Here is a 13,232-nt window from a genome sequence, read left to right as displayed (position 1 = left end):
TGGATTCATATATTTCTCCTTTCAGCTTTATTGGTTTTCATTTCCTGTATTTTGAAGCTCTGTTGTTTGTTGTGTGCACATTTAGGATTTGTGCACACAATAGGATTTGTCCTTTTTATCATTATGTAACACCCTCCTTTACCTCTAGTAATTGTCTTTGCTCTGAAGTTGTTTGTATTATTCCCTTGCTTCTCCACTTTTTCAGATAATTCACCATTCCTGAGTTTTAATTAGTGGTTGCATAATATAAATTTTTCCATTCTTTTATTTTCAACCTATCTATGTTGTTGAATTTAAAGTGAGTTAATTTTTTTCTTTATATATATATGAACAGCAAACAGTTGGGTCATTTTTTTAATCTACTCTGACAATCTGTGTTTTCTGATTGGTGTATTTAGACATTTATATTTAAGGTAATTATTGGTATGCTGGCACTTAAGTCTGATTTAATCCAGAGCACACTGGAATTTGCTCTGCTTGGATTATCTGGTGTTCTGGGCTTCCCACTGGTTGCTGCTTGTACTGCCTGAGATGTGAGAGAAATTTCCCCCAGAATATTTGTAATCTTTTAAGATTCCATCTTGATTTACTTATAATATTTTAAGTGCATATTTTTGTTCCATGTTTCTAATAGTGCTTTGTGTACTTTAACATCCATATCAGAGTTATCGTAGTGAACTGTTACCAACATTTTACCATTTTAGATGAAATGTGGACATCTCACTTCCATTTATGTCCCTTTACCTTCTCCAGTTGTAAGTATTATTGCTTGATGATTGGATGATGTTATAATTTTTGTTTCAATAATTACATTATGATTTGTAAAGCTCATGAAGAAAAAGATAGTATATAAGTCAGCTTAGGCTGCCATTTCAAAATACCATAGATTGAGGGCTTAAACAAGAGAATTTTATTTTCTCACATTTCTGGAGGCTGGAAAGTCTCAGATGAAGGTGCCAGCTGATTCAGTTTCTAGGGAGAGCTCCCTTCTTGGTTTGCAGACGATGACTTCTCATTTCTCAAATGGTAGAGGGGGAAAGCTCTGATGTCCCTTGTTCTTCTTATAAGGTACTAGCCCTATCAGATTAGGGCCCCAGGGCACAAACATTCAGTCCATTACAGATAGTCTAATACATATACCTATACCTCTGTTCTTTCCCTTGTTTCTCTTTTTCTTTCCTGATTTTCCAGTATTCTTTCTTTTATCAGATGCTTTCTCTTTGAAGAACTTCCTTAAGGCAATCTTTAATGTTACACCTAATATTGATAAATTCTTATAGTTTTACTTTATCTGAGAATATTTTTATTTTTCCTTTATTCATGAAAAATATTTTAAGTAGCTATAGAATTCATGGTTGACAGTTCTTTTCTTTCAGCACTTAAAAAATTTTGTACCATTTCCTTCTGACTTCTTTGATTTTGGAAAAGAAATTTTTCATTCTTTAAATTGGTAGATCCTATACAGAATGTGTCAGTTTCTTGGGGTTGTCTTTAGTTGTTTTTTTATCTTTAGTTTTCAAAAGTTTAATTATGATGTGTCTTGGTATAGATTTCTTTGGACTTATCCTGCTTGGGATTTGCTCAGGTTCTTGGAGCTGTATGTTTGTATCTCTCACCAACTCTGGCAAGTATTCAGACATTATTTCTTCAAATACTCTTTGCCCCACTCCCTTTCTCCTCTCCTTGGACTTCAGTGATATGAATGTTGGATCTTTTGTTATTTCTACACAGGTCCTGAGTTTCTGTTCATTTTTTTTTTCAATCTACTTTCTCTCTGTTGTTCATAGTGGGTGACTTCTATTGCTCTGTCTTCAAATTCATTGATTGTATTCTAATGAGTTTTTTCTGTTATTATATTTTTCAGTTCAATAATTTCTATTTTTTGCTGAGATTTTCTATTTTTTAATATGTTTCAAGAGAATTTGTAATGAATTGTTGAAGTATTCTTACAACAGCTATCTTAAAATCCTTTTGAGATTTTACCAGATGATTCACCTTGGTGTTGGCATCAGTTGATTATCTTTTCTCATTCAAGTTGTCATATTCTTGGTTCTTGGTATGACTCATGATCATTGTATCCTGTACATTTTGTCTGTTATATTAGAAGACCCTGGGTTCTACTTAAATCTTTTATTTTGGCAGGGAATCACCCTATTGAGACTTAGCATACAGGTCTTGGCTTACCCTTGTGGGCTATGGTTTCAATGGCACTTTAATTTTCAAATCCATTTTAGTATATTTGCGCTGCTTGGATTATCTGGTGTTCTGGGCTTCCCACTGGTTGCTGCTTGTACTGCATGAGATGTGAGAGAAATTTCCCCCAGTGAGTTCTCCATGTGTCTCTCAGTATGGAGGGATCTCTCTACCATTAGTCTCTAGTTACCCCAATGTCTCTTAACAAAGGAGGAGAGACTTGGATGCATGGAGATAAAGGGATTTCTTATATTGAGATGCTTGCTGTGACCATGTCACTTTTCCCCATTTCACCTGCTTGCCCTGATGTCTGTGGGTGGGAGACTAGAACCTCAGACCCATGTAGACAAAATGGTTTTCTGATTTGGGGCTCCTTGCGATGACTAAGGCATTGTTTGTTAAATTCCTTTCACTTTATGTTATCAGAGGGACTCCTGTTCAATGTGGGGAGAAATGAGCCTACCTGGGCTTCAGTATTGGCTAAGTCATGGGTTAGGACATACTGGGTATCAGTGGGCTTGCTCTGTTGAGTGAGGAGAAAGCAAGATGCCCTGCTGTTGTGCTATTCCTTTGGTCATGGGGTCCCAAGCCAGTTTGACTTTTTTAAAACATCTCTTGTTTGTGTCTTGTGCCATTTGTAGGATTTATACTTGTGTAGAGCAGGGAGGTATGAGAAAAGTAGGTCTACACCCTCTTGTCAGGGATGAAGTAGTATGGATAAACTTTTGGAGTACATGGACATATTCTACATTCTGATTTGTTGTGGTAGTTACAAGACTGAATACATTTGTCAGAATTCATTACACTTAGAATACTTGAATAACATTTTATATACCTATAAATTATATTCAATAAACCTGATTTAAAAAAAAAAGTATGGATAATATTTTTAAGGGCATGCAGCTTGTTAGGGAGAACAAGAACTCCAGCTGGAACTAGAAGATACCATCTGGGTGAAATTAGCAGTATGGCACTGCAAAAACATATTTTGAGACAGGCTGGTCTGCATCCTGGTTTTTGCTCTGCCAGTTTTATCTGTTTGACCTTGGATATTAAATATTCTTCCTGGGCTTCCATATCCTTATCATGCTTATGAAGGTCATGGCTCACGGAAATTTTTCCACAATTTTGATTCACCCTTCCTTTCTACCACACCAGGTGGATGACATCTATAGTTATTTTAACTTTGAGATTTTTATAGTTTGCAAGACAGACACTCTGATTTAATGTTTGTCTACTTACTTACGTTTCTTAGTGGCTTAGAAATAGAGGTTAAATTATTTTTTTCTTCAGATTACAGAGATAATTACAAGTAAATATTTTGGGAAAAAATGTATTTTGTTACAGTTTGGAGTTTCTATAAAACCAATTTTCCGTAGATTAACAAGAAATTGTGCTAACTTAAAATGGGAGTAATCACAATTGAAAGAAGGTAACATTCAGAGGTGTTTTTAATCTGAAAACCAGCACATTTTAACAATTTCTCTAAAACTAATTTTACCATCAAAAGAAACTTAGAAACCTCACAAAGCATTTCCCATTTAAGTTTAAATTTTATATATCTTTATATTTTGATAGATAGGATAGATAGATAGATGATAGATAGATAGATAGAGCAGGTGCCAAAAAAAAAGTATAGACATTTTAAGAAAAACTGAATTAAAATTGTAATACTCAATATATACTGACAACAAAAGATGAATATAAGCCATGTTTCACTTCTGCAATTACAAGAGGTGCTCAAAGTGGTTACCATCAGTGTCCAGACACTTCTGCTTATGGAGAACTACTGTTTGAACAATGTTGACCAAAGGGTCCACTTGTGTACATTTTTTGGCACCCCTGGTAGATAGATGATAGGTAGATACATAGATGATAGATTGATAGATGAAAAATATATACATATATAGGTAGATACATAGATAAATAATATGAGGTGTGACCTAAAAATACAGTGAATATTTAAATTTAAAAAATTATCACAGTTAAAGACACATTGCCATTACCCTCCTCAAAATACTTCCCCTCACTTCGAGCACACTTTTCCCATCATTCTTGCCACTCTCTGAAACAGTTCTGGAAGTCCTCTTTCATGAGTGTCTTTACTTCATCCTCCATCATGACAATGCTCTGTGTCACATATCACTTCTGGTATATGGCGATTTCTGTCAAATAAAAACATTACGGTGTGTCATTAACCTTATTCACTGGATCTGGCACCATGTGACTTCTGGCTCTTCCCCAAAGTCAAAATGACTATGAAAAGTAAATGTTTTGAATCAATGCAGAACATCGAAGCAGCCATGACAGCACAACCAAAGAGACTCATGAAAGAAGACGTCCAGAACTGCTTCAGAAACTAGCAGGAATGATGGGATAAGTGTGTTCAAAGTGAGAAAGGAGTAGTTTGAGGGGGATTAATGGCCATGTGTCTTTTACCATAATTTTTAAATATAAGTTTTTTTATACTTAAACATTCACCATATTTTTTTATCATACCTCGTAGATAAGTGATAGGTAGGTAGATAGATAGATACATAGATATAGGTACACAAATACACATGCACATATTGGCGATGGCAGCTCTCGTCAGCAAGTGTTTGACTTTATCAGACACCTGCATGGTGTCCTGAAGGAAGATGAGGACTCCAGATCAGCTGCTTTTATCTATGTTCAGGATCAAACTTGCCGTACCAAGTTGACTCTCACATGCTACCTGTGGATAGCACTTAACTATCCACAATTATGAATCAACCGCCACTGACAAAACGCAGGAACAAGCAGCCAACTACATACTTACAAGCTGTAAATTAAAGTGCACCCTTTTTCCTCAACTAGCTTCCTCTACATTGAAATTTGGTTATGATTTTTGGAAAGTCCATATTGTTTTTCTTTCTTTCTTTTTTTTTTTTTTTTTTGGTCTTTAAGAGCCCATATGGGAATGCAAATACTACAGCAAAGTTGGCATCTTACAGCAATTCACTGAGGACAGAAATCATACATTAGGCAAATTTCTGTACTCCTATGTATGGGACATAAAATTATGTCCATTGAAATCAGAAAATTATTCTATTTACAGTTCTCTCTCTCTCAATCCTTCTGTAATATCAAAGAGAAAAATTCTTGGTTTAGTGCTTATTTTTACCACTTGTCCCACATATGGTGATATCCTTTTCAGTAAACTGAGAATAGACCTCAGGTGGAGAGTCAAGAGCAGGCCACGGTACCTATTTAAAATAATGCTAAAAATTATTTAGTTTTTCACCTGCCTTCCCTTTATGCCAAGTGATACTGGTTTTATATTTATGAGAACAAATACTATTTACTTATTTGCAGATTGCAACAAGAATGCAAAGTGAGTAAAGCTGAATCAGACTATGGGTAAGTTGTCTATTCGAGGTCTAAGGGATGAGAAATAGTGAGATGATGAAAAGCTTGAAAGGGTAGGTATTCCAAGGAGAGGGGAAAGCATGAGCAAAGGCATCAAAAAGCAAAGAAACATAACCTATTTGAGAAATGGGGCAAAGAGTAAGCCAAAGATTATGCATTTTACCCTAAATCTGTAGGAAGGCAGTTCACAGTTATATGACCCATAGGCAGGATGGGTCATTATTATATTTACTATTTTAAAAGATCAGTCGAGAAGCAATCTGACAAGTGGACTGGAAGAGGAAGAACTAGATGCCCAAAAATTGAGCCAGAAAAAGTGTGATGGAAAGAGGGTTACGAAGTACGTGTCCAGGGTACATTTGGTCTTTATTACCATTTCAGTTTTTTGAATGGCTAATGTTCTTTTATGTTTTCCTATATCTTCTAGGATAATGACACTTTTTTTGTTTTTTGTGTGTGTTTTTTTTTTTTTTTTGGATTTTTAGAAATGTATTTCTTTACCTAGGTTTTTCAGTCTGTTAGCATATGAGTATGACACATTTTCATTATACTTTATGCCTTTCTACAATCTACTATATTTTACATATCTGCACATTTTTCTTTGAATTTGCTTGTTGTGTTTCTTCTTTTCATCGTGGTCTGTTTAGCTACAAGTTTATCTGTTATAACTGGCTTTGCAAAGAGCATGCTTTTTAAAAATTACCCTGTTTTCCTGTACTCCATTGATTTCTGGCCTCATTTTTATGATTTCATTTCTTTTTGTTCCTTTAAATGTGTTCTGTTTCTCTTTTTCTGGCCTATTGAATTGAATTTCATGTATCTCCAGCCTTACATATTTTCTGGTAATTATAGTGAAAACTATTATTTCCTTCTTGGTACTCCCTAGGAGCATATCACACATTTTGAAATGCACTGCTTTCATTTTATTTTGCTGTAGTAGTTTACAATTTCACTTTTGATTTCCTTTTTAACCCAGGGGTTATATAGAGGCATGATTATTATAGATCTTGTTCACACAGGAATGTTAAATATGTTCTTTTGTTAATAATTTCTAATTTTATGGAATTTGTTGAAATTCCTCTGTGACCTGATACATGATTGGTTTTGAAGAATGGTTCATGAGTGCCAAAGAAGAAATATGTTCTCTGTTTACTCAATCAAGCACTGTATTTGTGATCTTCAAATTTTCTAAATGCTTAATTTTGAATATATATAACAGCATTGTTGAGATAGAATTCCTTCCATAAAATTCACTCATTAAATGGCATGATTCTATGGCTTTTTGTTTATTCACAGACTTGTGCAAATATAACCACTCTCTAAATTAGAACATTCTCCTTACCCCCAAAAGACACCTATACCCATTAGCAACCACTCCTCCTTCCCTCCCACCTCTAGCTTCTGATAATCACTAATCTACTTTCAGTGTCCATGAATTTTCCTGTGCTGGACATTTCATATAAATGGAATCATACAATGTGTGGTCATTTCTGTCTGGTTTCTTTCACTTAGGATAATGTTATGGTTTCTTTCACTTAGGATAATGTTAAGATTTATGTATGTTGTAGCATGTATCAGTGTAGCATGCATCAGTATTTCATGTTTTTATTGCCAAATAATGTTTAATTGTGTGGATATGCACATTTTGTCCTTCTATTTATCAGTTGGTAGACACTGGTGTTGTTCTTTCCTTCTTTTAGCCCTTATAATTAATGCTGTTATGAACATTAATGTGCAAGTCTGTGTGGACATGTGTTTTCATTCCTCTTACGTATATACATAAAAGTGGAAAAGCTAGACCACAGTATGAAGAACTGACAAACTGAGGAACTTCCAAAGCAGCATATATGGGTTTCCAATTTCTCCACATCCTAGACAACACATTATTGTAGCCATTCAGTGGGTGTGAAGTGGTATCTCACTGTGGTTTTGATTTGCAGTTCCCTAATGACTAATGACACAAATGTTGGCCATTTGTATATTTTCTTTAAAGAAAAGTCTATTTAGATCCTTGACCCATTTTTCAATTGCATTTTCTTTTTATTATTTAGTTGTATGCATGCTTTATATATTCTGGATATATACCAGACATAGCATTTGCTAATATTTTCTCCATTCAGGGGGTTGCTTTTTCACTTTCTTGATGTATTGTTTACACTACAATTTTTTTTTTTTTAATTTTGGTGTTGTTGATTTTCTTTTTCCTTTTGTGGCTAATATTTTTGGTTTTATGTCTAGAAACTATTGTCTAATCCGAAAACTACTCTTATGTCTTCCTCTAAGAGTTTTATAGACTAAGATCTTACATTAGTACTATGATCAATTAAAAAAAAACACCTAGCTTGTTAGCTAGCCTTTTTAAAATAAACTTTTTAAACAATTTAAAAATGGTTTTAGAGTTACAGAAAACTCGTGGACATAATACAGAGTTTCTGCATACCCCACAACCAGTATCCCTAAATATTAACATCTTACATTGGCATAGCACATTTCTTACAATTAATAAACCAGTCTTGATACATTGTTATTAACTAAAGTTCATATACTATTCAGATTTCCTTAGTTTTACCCAATATCTTTGTTTTCTATTCCAGAATCCCATTCGGAATTTCACAGTATATTTAGCCATCAAGCTCCCTCAGGCTTTTCTGGGCTGTGACCATTTCTCAGATTTTCACTATTTTTTGGTTACTTTGACCAGTTTGAAAGGTACTAGTCAGGTTTTTGTAGAATGTTCCTCAGTTGGGAGTTGTCTCATGTTTTTCTCATACTTAAAGTGGACTTATGGATTATGGCAGGAAGACCACAGAGATTGAGTGCCACTTTCACCTGTTGATATTAATCTTGATCAGCTGGTTAAGAGAATTTGTATTTGTCCGGTTTCTTCACTGTAAAGTTATATTTTTTTCCCCTTCTCCATACTGTATTCTTTGACAGGAGTCATCATGAGCTTTCACACCTACAAGGGGAGAGTTATGATATCTGACAATTAGGTTCGTGAACTCATCCTAGAAAAAGGGCTACATACCTCATTGCTGAATATCACTAAGGTCACATTTGAAGTACTCCCCTTGGGAAGCTATGCACTGATGCCAGCACCTAGTTCACCCTTCAAAGCAATTTGGAACTCTTTTTCTGGAATGGCCATCAGAGCTGTCATCGTATTACCCTTGATGTCCTGAATGTCATCAAAATGTCTCCCTTTAATATTTCCTTTATCTTCGGGTAAAGAAAGAAGTCATTGGGGGCCAGATCAGGTGAGTAGAGATGGTAGGGTGTTCCAATACAATTATTTGTTTACTGAATAAAAACTCATTCACAGACAGCGCTGTGTGAGCTGGCGCATTGTCGTGATGCAAGAGCCATGAATTGTTGGTGAAAAGTTCAGGTCATCTAACTTTTTCACACAGTCTTTTCAACACTTCCAAACAGTAAGTTTGGTTAACTGTTTGTCCAGTTGGTACAGATTCATAATGAATAATCCCTCTGATATCAGAAAAGGTTAACAACATCATTGCAACAAGTTCACAGACTTAATTGTCATAACTTGTATGTATTTCATCGCATTTTTCTGATGGTTACAATTCCATTAAAGCACATAGTTCTCTTTTATAGGTCAATGTCTCAATTTCTTTAATATCCATGTCTCTCCCTCACACATGATAAGAACTTTGGCTGACTTTTATCTCCCTTTATACCCTACTACAATTCAGGTCCCCTGCTTTGATGTGACATTAAATTCTAGATTAGATTTGGTAGCTATATATTTCCTTTTTTTAAATTATTTATTGCGGTGACAATGGTCAGTAAAGTTATATAGGCTTCAAGTGTACAATTCTGTGATATATCATCTATATATCACGTTGTGTGTTCACAACCCAGAGTCAGTTCTCCACATATAAAACATATAATATTTACCAATTCCCTTATTTATTCCTGCTCTCAATAATTATTGCCTCCTCCTGACTAATTTATATTCTTGTTAGAGAATATGCTCAAAAAAAGCTTTAGATACGGTCTATGAATGTTAACGTGTAAAGATTTTTACTTTACCCTATCATTTAAAATATCTACTTTCTGGATAATTGAAATCAATTCCTTCTCCTGACCCCCAAAACCACGTGATCTCATCGTCTTGTTGTTTTTGAGAAATGTGATGTTGAATCTCATTCCCGTGGCTTCATAGATGATTTGTTTTTCGCTCTGGAAGCTATTGGTTAAATTTCACTCTGATGTGTCTGGATGTGTGGTTTCATTTCTTTGTTTTTTTAATGTGTGCTGCTTCACCATCTGAAACCATTTTTAATCTAAGGTCATGTGCCTTCCTTTAGTTCTGGAAAATATTCACTTTTTCCTCAAAGATTACCTTCCCACATTACCTTTTTAATATTCCTTTCTGGAATTCCTATTAAATAAACGTTGACATTCTGATTTGATCTTCTTTATCTCTGAATTTTTTTCAAATACATTCCGCCCATTTATTTATGCCAGCCCCTTAATCTGGATAATATTCTCAATATGATTTTCCAGCCCATTAATTAAGCCTTTGTACCTATTCTGCTATTTAAATTTTCTATTGAACCCGTATTTAAATAATTACATTGTTTCACATCCAATATCTCTAACTAGTTTTTCTTTAGAAACATCTGTCCCTTTTCCATGTTTAGAATAAATTTCCTTATTTCCCTGAGGATATGTATTATGCTTATTCAAAGTTTGTTTATTTTCTGCTCCATTAGCTCTGCTTTCTCTACCATATATTTTTGTTGTTGCAATTGTGGTCACACTCATCAAATATTTTGTGACTTTAAAATTAGTTTTAAAATTTGCTCCCTCTGTATCTGGGAAGAGTGAAGTCTAATCCTAACTTTGTTCTTCTAGCCATGATTTGGGGGAAAGGAAGCTCTAAATGGATTGTCTATTGTTATACAGTCAGCCCTCAGTATCTGAGGGTTTTGCATCTGCTGATTCAACAAATCATGGATGGAAAACAGTGTTTTGAGCCATGGTTGGGAATCCAAGGATGTGTCTGGATGTGGAAGGCCGACTGTGTGCATTGTTCTCCGTCATTTTGTATAAGGGACTTGAGTATCTTCAGATTTTGGTATCCTCGGGGAGTCCAGGAACCAATATCCTACTGATCCCGAGGGACAACTGTAATTTGCTTAACTATTCCCACTCTTTTCCTAGAGTTATGTTGTTACCCATGACATCAATTATCACATCATCAGGCTCTCCTTTATCCAGGGATAGTCACCCTTTGTGGCAATTATTTGGCCCATGCTGGAGATAGAATATGGGAGAAGGTGCTCCTGGTAAATTATCCAATTACTACATGTTTATTGTCCATTTTCTCCCTTTAGAGTGAAAATCCCTTGGGGTGGGAACTTTGTATCGTTTACTACTATCTTCTTCAGCACTTATAGCAATGTCTAAAATAGAGCAGCCATGCCATAAGTTATCTGTTGGATGGATACATATAGCTAGTCAGATACCTATCCCATCAGGGCTCTGGGCTGACTTGCTATGACTCATTCATGTCTAGATTTTATCCCGGCTTTCTTAATCACACTACACATGCGGCAAATCTAATAATCTAGAGTACACCTTCGAGGTACTGTGTAGCTGTTTATTCCAATCCTTTTCTTTTTAGGACTCTGGGAACTTGGTGAGTACCAACCAAATTTTGCTATATTGGAGGTACCCTAAGGTATAGCCTAGGGAATGTGATGCCAGGTCATGCCTTCCAGCCTGGGCAATCTGAGAGAGAGAAGGAATGGGTGCCTGGGACCATCTACCAATCCTTCTCATGTTGCTCCAGGCTGCCACATCTTTCACTTAAAAAGAAATCCGGATGCTGTAAGCCTCCTGAGGTATTTTCACAATTTTATATCACTTGTTAAGAGAAGCTCCACATTTGCTCACATGAACTATATCTTTTCTAGCATCTGTTAGATTTGATGTGGAAGACAGAGTCAGCACCCAATGCTTAGTTTGCCTTCCTGACAAGAAATCTATGTAACTTTACTAACAATTGTCACCCCAATAAACTTTAATTTTAAAAAAAGAAAGAAACATAAACTCCAAAATCTATTTTTTGATATAAATTTAAATAGACAGTAAATTGATTTCAATGCAAAATATTAAATTATTTTTGAGATGACCTAGCAAAAAACGTGGAGCCTATGACAGAAATTATGAATGTGTTAAGCAAATAACCAATGCCTTGAACACAGTAGGTGTTCGATAAAAAGTTATTGATGAATGGAAGGAATGAATGAATGAATGATGCTTTACCAACTAATACCTATAAACTCAGACCTCCCTGGAGGTCTTAAGAATTCCTGCAGTGATGTGACAGAGGAAAGGCAGGAGTGAAGAAAGAGCACAGAAAAGGGAGATACAGGTAAAACCAACTTTTCCAAACTTACAATTTTGTTAAAACCAGCCCTGCCCAGAGCAATTTCGAAAAGACAAATGTTAAAAGACAGGCTGAAGCAAAGCCAAGGAGAATTGGAATATTGGATCAATGTTTTAATTGACCAGGGGCAGCACAAAACAAATATAAAGATCGCAGCACTGACAGCAGCAAGCTACTGAGCACACAGAGCAGTGCACTGGGGAAGAACCACAATCAGTACCGACTCCTGGACCTCAGAGCTATGGCTAGCATGTCAATATCCACAGCACTGGTACCCCTTCCCTGCAAGAAACATGGATCTGAATGGGGGAGGGCAACCTGGAAATTAGAAGTCACTTAAAATCTATAGATTTCGCATGCATGAGATGTGATAAATGGATGTCAAGGTGGAGCCAAGCAGAAAACAAAGGGAAACACGTTGGTGGTACTAGTGAACTTAGAAATCACGCAGGTCACTGGATGGATGGAGCCATAGCGTGACTCCACCATACTGTTTTCTCGTCTCCAGTTACCATATTATCCATTCAAATAAAAATATGATCATAAAATTACATTTTAAACCTCCTAAATACTCAATCTAAGTATATTAGAAGTTTAAAAGACAAGGCAGCATCTTACCTCCAGAATACCACCTCTTACTCTGCACAATCTCTTCTTTTTTGATGAATCCACGCCCTTCTCTGGCTCTATGCTTGAGTGTAGTTTCCAGCTTCTGTGACTGTAAGGAAAGAAAACCATACTAAATGGTGGCAGTTACCTACCACAGAAAATGAACAAGTGACCTAGCTTCTGGTGTACAGTTCAATAGGCTGAATACCAGAGAGCTGGTTTTCTGACTACCTCAATGATCTTGGGCAATTCATCTGTCTGAATCTCTGCAAAATGATCAACAAATGGCAGTAGGTGGATTAGGTAATCTTAAATCCCTTTCAGTTTGGACATTTTTGTTTATCAGTGTTCCCACCACTTGAGGCTCATCACAAGAAACGCTAATATAGAAAGGAGGCAAAAAAAAGTCTTGGTTATTTTATGCATTGCCAACACTGAGAGCTTCGTACTGGCTCTAAATCTTACTTTCCATTGTCTTCCTCATCACTTCCTAGAGAACTTGTGTTGCTGAGGTCCAAGTAGACCTCTTGAACCATTGGGCTGAGGACAAGTAAATAACAAATATGTGGGGAGGGAGAGAGAGAGAGAGAGAGAGAGAGAGAGAGAGAGAGAGAGAGAG

This window comes from Rhinolophus ferrumequinum, chromosome 19 (assembly GCF_004115265.2).
Source record: "Rhinolophus ferrumequinum isolate MPI-CBG mRhiFer1 chromosome 19, mRhiFer1_v1.p, whole genome shotgun sequence".
In the NCBI taxonomy this organism is placed as follows: Eukaryota; Metazoa; Chordata; class Mammalia; order Chiroptera; family Rhinolophidae; genus Rhinolophus; species Rhinolophus ferrumequinum.
Note: the sequence above shows the minus strand (reverse complement) of the source record.